Source organism: Pogona vitticeps, chromosome 2, assembly GCF_051106095.1.
Source record: "Pogona vitticeps strain Pit_001003342236 chromosome 2, PviZW2.1, whole genome shotgun sequence".
NCBI lineage: Eukaryota > Metazoa > Chordata > Lepidosauria > Squamata > Agamidae > Pogona > Pogona vitticeps.
This window is the reverse complement of record NC_135784.1, coordinates 226873506-226887249: the sequence shown is the minus strand read 5'-3', so window position 1 is coordinate 226887249 and position 13744 is coordinate 226873506. Positions and strand designations below refer to the sequence as shown.

At 38.9% G+C, this 13744-nt stretch overlaps 1 protein-coding gene across 48 annotated transcripts in view; it reads right to left on the bottom strand.

The window, feature by feature from the left end:
• PTPRD (protein tyrosine phosphatase receptor type D) overlaps positions 1 to 13744 on the bottom strand; it is a 1767834-nt gene that overhangs the window by 1180212 nt on the left and 573878 nt on the right. For all 48 annotated transcript variants that reach the window (XM_078384988.1, XM_078384990.1, XM_078384987.1 and 45 more), the window contains exon 5: positions 934 to 977. The gene's annotated coding sequence lies outside the window, so the exon portion shown is untranslated. The remainder of the gene's footprint in view (positions 1 to 933; positions 978 to 13744) is intronic.

The following is a 13744-nucleotide window of genomic DNA, read 5'->3' as shown; positions in this document are numbered from 1 at the left end:
TGTGTGTGTGTGTGTGTTACCACTCAGTAATTTGCTTTCCCTTCTCTCTCTCCTTCTGTACTCCCTCTGTATGTGTGTGTGTGTGGGGGGGGTTGTGTCAGTGTCTCATCAATTTCCCTTGCCTTTTTTCTTGTCAGTGCTGTCTGCCTGTTTATGTGTGTTTTCTCTCAATTCCCCAGTGATGCCAGGAGGGAAGCCCTGATCCTTTGTTCCAAACAACCTTGCAACCTTTTGTCTCCTTGCTGGATCAGCCTCTAGGGTAGGGTTAAAATTGTACATCTGAGAACAACTCCCCTAAGTCCTCCACCCTCTCACTAGCTCTCTGCCTGAGGACAAGCTGCTGATCTCCAACTTCTCAGAGGTCTTTCCCCTCCCTCACATTGCATGTTCTCCCCCTCCATCCTTTATTTGGGAGAAGGACTGTCATGTAAATAAATATGTTGAGTTAAGGCCATTTCCTTTCAAAAGCTGGAAGGCAATCTCTGCACCAGTCCTTTGCTAACAAGAATCTCTTCTGTTTGCATTTTTTGATGTTGGGAAGTAGCGACTCCAGTAGTGAAATGTGGGGTGTTGGTATTCGAGACAGGAGATAGAAAACTTTTCTCCTCCAGCCGTAAAACAACTGTGCAATTAGTTGTAAAAGCAGACCTAACCAAACAATATTAATTTCAAGCAAGCCAACACTAACTGACCTTCCCAGTGTAGGCTGTTTCCCTCCCTCCCCCTCTCCCCCCCACAATGAAAATAAGTTAAATTTCAGTCCTTTTGAAGTGTTGCCTTTTGTGTTAATGTCTTGTCAATTTTCCCAAGAAAACTCACACATCCACCAAAATACCATGTGACTACCATATGACTTTAGCCTCATTCAAAAAGCCCTAATCCATCTCCCAATTTATTTTCATAATGTAGCTGTGCTCTTAGTAAGTTACTTACTCGTTTCCAAGGCACATCCTGTTGTTGCGTCTCAGGACAGAGAGCTGAAAGAAAATACAGCATTAATTAATTTATTACATAAGTACTTTGTACTGTGTAACATTGATTTGTTTAGTTTTATGTACAGTAGTATCATTTTTGAAAAAAAGTATTCATTTTTTAAGTTGCTGAAAAAATCACTGTAAAATGAATGAAAATAGTTGTATTTCTAGGATTCATCACAGGTACACCCGTTGCCTTTCTGTCCCTTAAAAAAAAAACATGAGGATTTTGCACAGCACTGATGCACAACAGACTGTGATGCACAACCGACTGAGATCAGTTCTGTAATCTTTTTATCCTGCATCTGGTCTGATGGACTTTCTAGTGATGCTGTTTACCTGGTTGGATTCAACAAATGAAGAGGAAGCACTTCGTCTTGCCTTCTCTGGCTTTGGTTTCTTTCTTGACATGGAAAACAATGAGTCTGAAGAAGATAAGCTTGTTTGTGTCAACGCTTTTCATGCAGGAATGAAACCTGATTTTCTAGTTGGGTTTTTTTTTTTTTTTGGTTTGGCTTGGAGAGCCTCCACATGAACAGGAATCTTTATTCTGAACTATATCTCAAAGGGGTTGGGACCCCCATTGCTTTGCATGTATGGTGCCAGATGCCATTCTTCATCCCACTGTTTATTTATATTTCCCAGAAAGTTTCTGTGACACAGAAGAAGCTGCTGGGCAATGGTGAGAGACCTAGGTTAGCAGATGTTCCCCGTCATTCACTTAAATAATCAAATAACGCTCATGTAGCTGCAGATGATTATCTCTCACAGAGAGATTAGCGAATACTAACTGAGAACATGACCATTGGTGGGCAAGAAGAAGCCTGTGATCAAATTAACTGTAACAATATTCCCTACATATATCACTTTAGTTCTGTGAGTTGGGTTTCCAGCCTATAACTTTAAAATTACATGTAGTATGATTTTAAAAATTATGTTTGCAAAGTCTGAATTGTTTAAAAAAAAAAAACAAAGAAAGCAAAGAGAGGCAATTGTTGGAAGCCACAAAATGGTGAAATTGCCTCTGAGGAATCTCTGAACTTGAAGCAACTTTTATGCTTCAATTGATAGAAACTCTTTTCAATAGGGTTTTAGCACTGGCATTAAATTCAGACAGCACACAGGCACACATACAGAGACACAGATATACACACATATATTTCAGGGTGCTAAGTATGAACATCCATGTAATTTGACAGGACCACCATTTGACAGGCTGAATACCATATTTTTTCCATTTAGAACACACCCATGTTTATAAGAAACCCCCCCCCCCCATTTCTAACACCAAAATTAAAAACACTTAGCTTTGAGAATTCAGCCTCTGGGCTCAGAACATTGGACATTTTGAGTCTCTGTTGAATCTGAGCCTACAGGCTCCACCTCCAACGAGGTGTGTTCCAATTGGTTTGTTCAGGATCAGCTTACATCAATTCCATAAGGCTTATGATTGGGGGAAGCTAAGTCTCCCAACTGTAGGAAGCTAAGCCTCGTGACTGAAGGAAGCCTGTTTACAGAGGCAAGGTATGGGCTGTTACTCCTCAGCTTACTTCTGTGTAAAAGATGCCCCTCAATTTTTATTGTAATGATTTTAGGAAAAAGTAGTCTCTTATACACAGAAAAATAAGTAATTACTGTAGAGGAGATTTGTAGGCCTTCAAAATGGAGAGTCCCTATAAGTTACAAACAAGGAAAGTGTAGTCCTTCTGATTTTTGGCACTACAACTTCCATTATCCTTGCCTTTTGCCTATGCCTATCATCTAACTGTAATTAAACAATGACCATGCTTTTGCAATTGTTAGAAACCTACAATGTTATTAAAACCACATAAAAGCAAGCCAAGGCTGGTTTTGGAAATTTCAGTGCAGCACACAAAATATAAATTTTATTTTTAAGGATGTGGATTTTTAAAATGTCTTTGTAGTTCACCTTTAAGTATAGTGACTTGATCTTGTCACTTGTCAAAAATGTCAAAATGTCTCTTCCTTGGTTTGTTGATCAATATCTCTATGGAACACATTGAGGAATCTACAACATGTCCTGCATTAATTCTGTAACTACATTTTTAGATGAAAAAAAATCATTGGAAAGGGGAGATAGTTCCAGCAGCTTATTATCCCACATTCCTTTTAAATTAAAAACATCTGCAAGATCAGCTGAAGGACTAAGGGAAATTATTATAGGGGAAATACAACATGCGGAACAGCGAAAATGAAAGAAATGGGATTTATAGGAAAATGGCAATCTTAATCAATAACTATCCTCTTTCTAGAGTCCTGTGATCTATCATAGGATGATATGTGTCAGTCAAATTGCCGGGCCAAATTTACCATGATGTGACTTGTTTCTGCATCATCATTCTCTGCTGATCTTTCTTCTCAAGTCCATCACATAATGATCCAGCTAGACATGAAACGTGAAGGCAATTCATGTGCACTTTTCTTGTTATCTAAATAGCTGCCACAGGAAAGCCTGAATGGCCTCTGAACTGTGAAGGTGAGAAGTTTAATCTCTGTTTCTCCCTCTGATGGGCCTGACAAATCTCACCTCTCTGAACCTGTTAGTGATGATTTGCACGAAATTTCCATTTAATAGCAAGGCTGCTCAGGATTGTTGGCAGTTCTCGTTTAATGTGGAGTCTCCTCATCACATGCTGGTCTTACACTGGTTGCAAGATTAGCCATGCCATTGGTCACAACAACAGGGAACCTACCAGAGCCTGAGGAGCCAGTTTTAAATGGTTTCCCTTCCACTTCATATTTAGGTAACAGGATATTATAGCCCGGGGCAGTGCAAGCCCTTTCTCTTCTATTCAGTTTGGAGCCTGATGCAACAATTCGCATCCTGCCTTGGTCCAGTACAGGCTGGGACTCCGAATGACTTGCAGTGGAAAATCAAAATGGACTACTTTCTTAAAAAACACACAACAACAACCCACAGATTAAAAAGTGTATGGAGCCCCTGTGGAAGAGAATCATCCACATTGTCATTCCTTTTCAAAAGGTTACAGCCAGGTTTGCAAGCAAAATACTCTCTGTTGGCCAGTTGTCATCCAGAACAGTACTATTGGTAATGGCACATTTTCTGGCATAGCTGGTTTGTCGCTGGTTCTTCACTCATTTTTATAGAAAATTAGACTCCATCTGTCTGGAGCTCTTATAAAAATGCTCCTACATACAAGCAACAATGCATGTCAAAACAAAACATGCAGGATTTCACAGATTTTTTTTCAGAAGTGAATACTTTGAATACTACTTTACAAACATATGGGTTTCTCTCATTGTACTGTTACAACCTGAATTATGCAGGTTTTGGCAGTGAAGTTTAGTACATGAAAGGGCAATCCAAATTCAGTTTACAAACTCCGTGGACTTCTTTCTAAGTAGTAATTTTATTCAACAGTCCATTGTCCAAGGTCATGGAGAAAAAGAATGGGCTGTATGTGTTCAGTTATTCTTATGCTTAAAAGTTTTCAAAATAGAAGAAGATTAACATTGGGCCAAAGAACTGTGTTATTAAGCAGATTTCCAAACGGGAAAATAAACCACTTTTCAAATTCAGAAGGCTTGTAAAATGACTCTGTGATTTGCCACAGGGGAAGTAGGTGTAACACATTTGACCAGAGATGAGGACTCAAGTTGCACAGACTCACTGTCAAGTTGGACTTAGGCCGCACTGGTGACGAGACCCTGTTTCCACACACACACCCAGTGACTTGGACTTGACTCATGACTCAGAACACACCCACCACTTCCTTTTTTTCTGGGAATAAAAGCTTATTTTTAATAGGGACTAGGACTTGGTGGCTGGGACTTGCTACTCGGTACCAAAGACTTGGACTCAGACTTGAGATCAAAGACTCAGACTTGAGACTTGGGACTCAGACCCAAAGACTTGCCAGCATCCCTGCATTTGACTAGGTATGTCCCAGTTATTAGGGTAACTTGCTGGATACTAACCTGCCTCTTTTATTTTCAGTGGTGTTTCAACCTACAAAACGATACCTGTGTCACCTCTGCCTTATATGCAGAACCTAAAATTCCATTTTGCCTTTCTGGAAATCTAACTGTATGGACTACTGGCATCGCATCTGGCTCTGTTCCTGGACTTTCAGTTGAATGCAACCTTTATCCTATCTTTGCCAGACAAAGAGGTCTGGAGAACACGAAAGCTTGCCTTAGGGCCCATCCTCGCTGATGATTTGTTTCATTTTCCTTGTACGCATGATGCTGCTGCTGCATTATGATATCCATACAACAGAGGGCAAGAAATTACTGTTCATGCAATTAAAGCAGGACAGAAAAAAATTGCTTTCTGGTTGGTGATAAATTTTCATTTTCCTCTGCTCCAGTTTGCTCCATTGCAAGATCTACTTGAGTGTTCTCTAATATTCTGTTGTTCTGTGCAAATCTGCATGTATTGTGGATGTGTATGATATTCCCTTGTTGGTTTCTGTGGTTAACATCTGACTTCCATGTCCCATGGATTGGGAAGGGAGCGCAGAGTGAAACAAAGCAGGCAGGGACAGGATAAAAAACTCAAACAGAAGTGGAAGATAATCTGTGTTGGGAGTGAGACATCAGGAAGCAATTATTGATGTGTATGGACATTGTACTGGGATGATCTACTGCATCCTAGTACATCCAGAAACAGATACGTATGTGTGTGTTTTGTGTTGTCAAGTCAGAACCACTTATAGTGACCCTAATAGGGCTTTCAAGGTAAGTGAGATATTTAAGGAGTAGTTTTGCCAGTTCGACTCCTCTAGTTTCCATAGCCAAGTGGAGATTTGAACCCATTCTCCAGAATCCTAGTCATTCTATCCACTAACTACCCTGGGTATTTTCAGCAGTAGATACCCTCCCCATAAATGCAGGGATGATCCATTCCAATCTGCAACAACAATAAAAATACTAAAATGACCAGCAACCCAGAACGAGCAGAGGCAACACCACGTGTGGATGAGCCTGTCAGGTCAGATAGAAACCTCTCCCTAAGAGTTCTACAGAACTTCATAGACCTCTAAAGAAAAATCAGAACCCTGTGTTTATCACAGCTGGTATTTATTTTCCAGTGAGACCCAGAGGAATATTCTGCACCATGTACAATTTTCCTTAACTTCTGAATATCTTTTTAATTTATTTTCCCCATGCAAAGAAGATATTCTGAATGTCTATAGATATAGATGTGTTACACTGTTGTCTATTGAATATCCAAAAATCTAAACTATAAAATGCAGTGTTATACAAAGATGAATATGAAAACAGAATGAATTAAATGACGAAAAGAAATAACTACTCTAACAAAACTTTAAAATGAACTAATAAAACTAAAAAAAAAGTATTATGGTGTTTAAGAAGGAAGCAACAGGGCTATATCTAAAGTGTTACAAAATACTTCATAGAAAGTGTTACAAAGGCATATTTTCTTAGTTATGAAAGTTTAACTCTCAGTTAAGTCACATCTATGAGAAGTATCTCTACAATCCATGTAATTAAAAGACTAGACTAGATCATAAGCAATTATAAAATCACATTGGCCTAAGTGAAAAAATCCTACACCCCCCTCTAACAGTTATCCTGGCATCCTTTGTGCCTTGGCCTGGCTATCTTTTCTGGCCATTATTTATACCGTATCATTCCTTTATTGGTTGTATAAACAATCTTTTCTATAGGGCTTGGAGGTCCAAACCTTAATGATCTGAAAATATTTTTTAAACAGAATTGTATAATTCCACCTCTTTCTGTAATTCCAAGGTGTTTGTAACTTGAAATTTGGAAAGCTGATATCGTTATTGTTACAACTAAAGGATTGTTACGACCTTGGAGGAATAGAGAAAAGACACAGACTCACCAAAACCAGGAAAATCAGAACATTATAATTTTAAAGAGTGCAAATTATAAATCCTGAATCATTTGTTTATGTTTTGTTATTATTTGCAAAACAATCTCAATTGGCAGGATTGTTATGATACAGTGACCTTGCTTAGCTGAGACTAGCTAATTGTTTTCAAATTATTATAGCAAACTATTGTTCAAGCCTCAATTTTAAAATCACTTTTCATTTTGGGGGCTGATTAGCCTATGCCCTCCTTTATTATTTTAGTACTTTATACATACATCATTTCAGCAAGCTCTTGCCTGTAGATTTCTAATGATCCAACAAAGAGACTGCCTAACGCAGCACTTAGCTCTTATGTATAGATCACACTGCTATTTTTTAAATATATATATATACAGTATAAGCTGTATATAATAACACTTGAGGATGGGGTAAAAATTAGTCAATTGTCATTTTTCTTCCATACGTCCCAAGACAGCTGGAACACCTACTTTCTCAGAAACAACCTATACACTTCAAAAATGGCCATGACTAAAATGCATTCATTTTTAAAATACACAGATGCTTCCTTAAGACAATATGAAATTGTGTGCATCAATAAAAACCTATGGAGTATACACAAAAATACAGATACATTTCCTTATGGATTAAGAAAATTTTTCAGCCTAGTACAGATACAGCAATAAATGTGACTGACAGTGGGAGATGGAGAGAAACTCGATGAAAATGAGAACAATAGATGTCCATATCCCTGGTAGCACTGGCAGAGCAGGTGAATGAAAAAGCAGACTCTAATCACTATAATGACTACAACAATAAACTTGGCAATTAGCTGTGCTGTAAAAGGAGAACATACTTAAACTGGTGAATTTGTAGTGAGGTCTGTAAGACTGCATACAATTAAACAATTCTCTATTTGAAAACCCAAAAGGCACAGTTGTTGTAGATAGTTAACATACATACAAGCATTGTGTATATTTATTTAGACAGACTATAAGCTGTAGCTAAGCAGTGTACAATATTTACTCTCAGAAGTACTGAGATAGTTGGAGTGTTGGAAATGAGCAAAAAAAGGGGAGAAGTGCCTATCAAAATTAAACCTCTCTTGAAAATACACTCAATTACTATCAAAGGGCTTAAAGTATTTAACCTTTAAAGTAAGAGTGTTTGCCTGGTATTGATTTATCAGGAATTACAAGCTAAGAAAACACGCTGTGTTTCAGTTTGTTGATTATCTTCAAGGATATTCTTCTTTACAAAGGCCATCTAGCTAGGGAATACTTAATTCCTTGGAACAGCTTGTCAATTATAGGCAAATATACACAGTGGAGTAAAACAAGGGGGTCTTGGGGGAAAGTTAACTGGAGAGTTATTTTGAATATCAAATCCTTTCTAACAAAGCTGAGCACAGAAATGCATTAGGTTCCAAACTAAAACCATATTTACATATTCTTGAACTATTGTTGTAAAAAGGAATTAATAGAAGAAAGGCAGTCAGGACACAGGCATTTTATGAAAAACATTTGTGGTACTTACAATCTATTATAAATATAGTTTGCATTCTATAATAAATCTAGTTGCAGTTCTTGCAAAATACAATTCTTAAAATGTCAGTGATTTTATTTCCATTTTAATCTAAAGAAACTTTAGTGTTCAAAACAGATTTTGATCAGCTGCCCCTAGACTATTGCTCTTCAAACTACTGGATTACAACTGTCATCATTCTCAGCCAGCATAATATTCTGACACAAAGCACCCTTAGGAGGCATATTAAAATCAGGCAGACATCACACATCCTACTTCACATTAAAATATACATAACACAAAGCTCTGGACAGCTGGCCAATGTGCTGCAGATGCAAATCTTTACAATTAAATAAATCATATATTTTACAAATACAAAGAGTATTTGAAAATAGATCCAGAATAAGGACAGGTGTCAACTGAGATTGTCTTTCTTTCTTTTTCTCCAGTGCTGTCCTTAATATCCAGAAAACTGAGAAAACATTCATGAGCAAACTTATGAGTTGAGGTCACCTGTCCGTAAAGTGGTGCCTCACTTAACAATTACCTCGTTAAATGACAAAACCGCTTGACAATGAGGTTTTTGCGATCGCTTTTGCGATCGCAAAATGACATTCTAATAGGAAAAATTCGCTTCAAAATGCTCGGTTTCCTGCTTTTGGAACTGATTTTTCGGTAGACGACAATTTTAAAACAGCTGGTTGGCGGCTCTAAAATGGCCACCTACTGTGCAAAATGGCTCCCCGCTGTGCTTTAGGACGGATTCCTCACTATACAGGCACCAGAAAATGGCTGCCCTATGGAGGATCTTCGCTTTACAATGAGGTGTTCAGCCCATTGGAACACATTGAACCGGTTTTCAAAGCATTTCAATGGGCTTTTAAGTTTCACTTGACGAGGATTTTGTTTAACAGCGATTTGAACGGAATGAATTATCCTCATCAAGCAAGGCACCACTGTATGTAGAGACCTGTCAATTTCCTGTATCTATCTGCCACTCCTAACCCTAACTTCATCACTTCTCAGTGTAAATGTGCCCTCCCACCTTCCCCCACCTGCTTCTTAAAAGCAGAAAAAACAATAGTATTGGGAAGGAGAAGCAAAATAATGAGTCTTCCCTTTGTTTCTTCTTCCACTCTGCTGACAGAAGTACCAGGGTGATGGATTTTGGTATGATAGTTTACAAGCTGTTTCTAGAGTCCTTAAATGACCCACTACTCTCAGAATCTACTGTTGCATCATGTTCTTAGCCATGGTGACCTACTGTAGCCTTTAAATGAATTACTCTCTCAGAAAAAATGTTAATACATAAATCGCCCTTAAATAAAAGGCATGCAGTTTTTACATATCTTTCATAAACAAAGTTGCAGGATGCATATTCTGTAGAAATCCAAATACGCTTAGGATTACATGCTGAATGTTTTCCATCAAATGATTAATATTCACAAACATTCTGTAGCAAGCTCATTTAAACCTACTTTAAAAGGACAATTATATCATGGGTATGCCTCAACTAATTACCCTGTTTTGAGAACTAAAGGTGATAAATGCAGGGCATACTCTCAGCTGATGGTAATAACTAAAGCATGTTTGTAATTGATGGTAATAACTAAAGCATGAACTTTTATCAGCCTCCCCTTCTGCTTGTCAAAGAGAGTTCATGCTGCCACATTTGGTGAAAAAGATGTGCACCTTTCATTAATCTAAAGAAGCATTTATTGGTGGTCTTGAATACAAAGTAGAGTGTCAATGCCAAATGTGAAAATATGATTAACCACCATGTACCTGAATGAGTAGCAGGAGTTTAGTCCGCCAGAATCACATTTCCACACAGAACTAGACCCATGTGCTAGGCATACTCCAGTTATCAGTAGCTATCCCCATTCAGTTTGATTTCTATTCCAATCCCATGAAGTACAAGCTTCCCTCTATTTGGCAATGGTTAGATCTTATCTTGAGTATTGTGTGCAGTTCTGGACACTATGTTTTAAGAAGGATGCCAATGAGGTGGAACATGCTCAGAGGGGGGGCAACAAGGATGATCTGGGGTTTGGAAACCAAGCCCTATGAGAAATATGGAAATAACTGCCATGTTTAGTTTTGAGAAAAGAAGATTGCAGGGAGATACAATAGCACTTTTAAAACACTTGAAAAATACAGAGGAAGTGCGGGATCTGTTCTTGATCATCCCAGAGTGTAAAACATGTAATAATGGGCTGAAATTACAAGAAGCCAGATTTAGACTGAATATCAGGAAAAATTGTTAGAGCAGTATGATAATGGAAACAATTACCTCAGAAGCTAGTAAGTGCTCCAGTGTTGGAGGGATTCAAGAGAAAATTGGACAGCCATCTGAGCAGAGGGTTGGATGTGATAGCCTTATAAGTCTTTCCAACTCATTTTTTTCTGTGTATACAGAGGCAAGGGTGAGTCACCTATAAGGAGTACATATTTGGTATCCTATCAGAGAGGGCATAGTGGAGAGTTCTGACTAAACACAATCTAGGAACTGGCAAGCCACTCAGTATCTTTGCCAAGAACACCCCATGAACAGAAACAAAAGGCTAAAAGATATGACGCTAGAAGATGGGACCCTCAGGTTGGAAGGCATCCAACATGCTACTGAGGAAGAGTGGAGGACAAGTACAAGTAGCTCCAGAGCTAATGAAGTGGTTAGGCCAAAGCCAAAAGGACACTCAGCTGCTGACGTGTGTGGAAGTGAAAGGAAAGTCCGATGCTGCAAAGAAAAATATCGCATAGGAACCTCTAATGTAAGATCTATGAACCTTGGTAAGCTGGATGTGGTCAAACAGGAGATGGCAAGAATAAACATTGACATCCTGGGTTTCAGTGAACTAAAATGGACGGGAATGGGTGAATACAATTCAGATGAATATCATATCTACTATTGTGGGCAAGAATCCCGTAGAAGGAATGGAGTAGCCCTCATAGTCAACAAAAAAGTGGGAAAAGCTGTAATGGGATATAATCTCAAAAATGATAGAATGATTTCAATACAAATTCAGGGCAGGCCTTTCAACATCAAAATAACCCATGTTTTTGCACCAACCACCAATGCTGAGGAAACTGAAATTGACCAAATGTATGAAGACCTACAACACCTTCTAGAACTGACACCAAGCAAAGATGTTCTTCTCATTATAGGGGATTGGAATGCTAAAGTAGGGAGTCAAGAGAGAAAAGGAACAATAGGTAAATTTGGCCTTGGAGTTCAAAATGAAGCATGGCAAAGGCTAATAGAGTTTTTTCAAGAGAACAAGCTGGTCATCACAAACACTCTTTTCCAACAACACAAGAGGCGACTCTACACATGGAAATCACCAGAGGGGCAATACCGAAATCAGATTGATTATATTCTCTGCAGCCAAAGATGGAGGAGCTCCAAACAGTCAGCAAAAACAAGACCTGGAGCTGATTGTGGCTCTGATCATCAGCTTCTTATAGCAAAATTCAAGCTTAAACTGAAGAGAGTAGGAAAAAAAACCACTGGGCTAGTCAGGTAGAATCTAAACCAAATCCCTTATGAATATACAGTGGAAGTGAAGAACAGATTTAAGGCACTAGATTTGGTGGACAGAGTGCCTGAAGAACATTGGATAGCAAGGAGAGACAAGAGGTCTTTCTTAAATGAACAATGCAAAGAAATAGAGGAAAATAATAGAAAGGGAAAAACAAGAGATCTGTTTAGGAAAATTGGAGATATTAAACTAACATTTTGTGCAAAGATGTACATGATATAGGACAAAAATGGTAGGGACCTAAAAAACAGAAGACATCAAGAAGAGGTGGCAAGAATACACAGACGAATTCTACCAGAAAGATTTGGATATCATGGACAACCCATATAGCGTGATTGCTGAGCTTGAGCCAGACATCCTGGAGAATGAAGTCAAGTAGGCCTTAGAAAGTTTGGCTAACAACAAGGCCAGTGGAGGTGATGGCATTCCAGTTGAACTATATAAAACCTTAAAATATGATGCTGTTAAGGTGCTACATTCAATATGCAGGCAAATTTGGAAAACTCAACAGTGGCCAGAGGACTGGAAAAGATCAGTCTACATCCTAATCCCAAAGAAGGGCAGTGCCAAAGAATGCTCCAACTACCATACAATTGCACTCTTTTCACATGCTAGCTAGGTTATGCTCAAAATCCTCCAAGGTAGGCTTCAGCAGTATGTGGACTGAAAACTCCCAGAAGTACAAGTTGGATTTCGAAGGGGCAGAGGAAATAGAGACCAAATTGCTAACATGCGCTGAATTATGGAGAAAGCCAGAGAATTCCAGAAAAACATCTACTTCTGCTTTCATTGGCTATGCAAAAGCCTTTGACTGTGTGGACCACAGCAAACTATGCCAAGTTCTTAAAGAAATAGGAGTGCCTGACCAACTTATCTATCTCCTGAGAAATATATACGTGGGATAGGAAGCAACAGTTAGAACTGGATATGGAAACACAAAATTGGGAAATGAGTACAGCAAGGCTGTATATTGTCGCCCTGCTTATTTAACTTATATGCAGAATATATCATGAGAAAGGCCAGACTGGAGGAATCCCAAAATGGAATTAAGATTGCCGGAAGAAATATCAAAAACCTGAGATATGCAGATGGTACCACTCTGATGACAAAAAGTGAGAAGGAATTAAAGAACCTCTTAATGAGGAGAGTGCAAAAAGTGTTCTGAAGCTCAACATAAAAAAAATATAAGATCATGGCCACTGGTCCCATCACCTCCTGGCAAACAGAAGGGGAAGATATGGAGGCAGTGACAGATTTTAGTTTCCTGGGCTCCATGATCACTGCAGATGATGACAGCAAGTACAAAATTAAAAGACACCTGCTTCTTGGGAGGAAAGCAATGACAAACCTCGACAGCATCTTAAAAAGCAGAGACATCACCTTGCCAACAAAAGTCCGAATAGTCAAAGCTATGGTTTTTCCTGTAGTGAAAACGGCACCATAAAGGATGCTGACCGCTGAAGGATTGATGCTTTTTTAATTGTCATGCTGGATGAGGCTCTTGAGAGTCTCCTGGACTGCAAGAAGAACAAACCTATCCATTCTAAAGGAAATCAACCCTGAGCCTCACTGGAAGGACAGATCCTGAAGCTGAGGCTCCAATACTTTAGCCATCTCATGAGAAGGGAAGACTCCCTGGAAAAGACCCTGATGTTAGGAAAGTGTGAAGGTAATAGGAGTAGGGGACGACAGAGGATGAGATTGTTGGACAGTGTCACCGAAGCTACCAACATAAATTTGACCCAACTCCGGGAGGCAGTGGAAGACAGGAGGGCCTAGCATGCTCTGGTCCATGGCGTCACGAAGAGTCGGACAGGACTAAATGACTAAACAACAACAACAACATATCCTATGGGCCTGTCTAC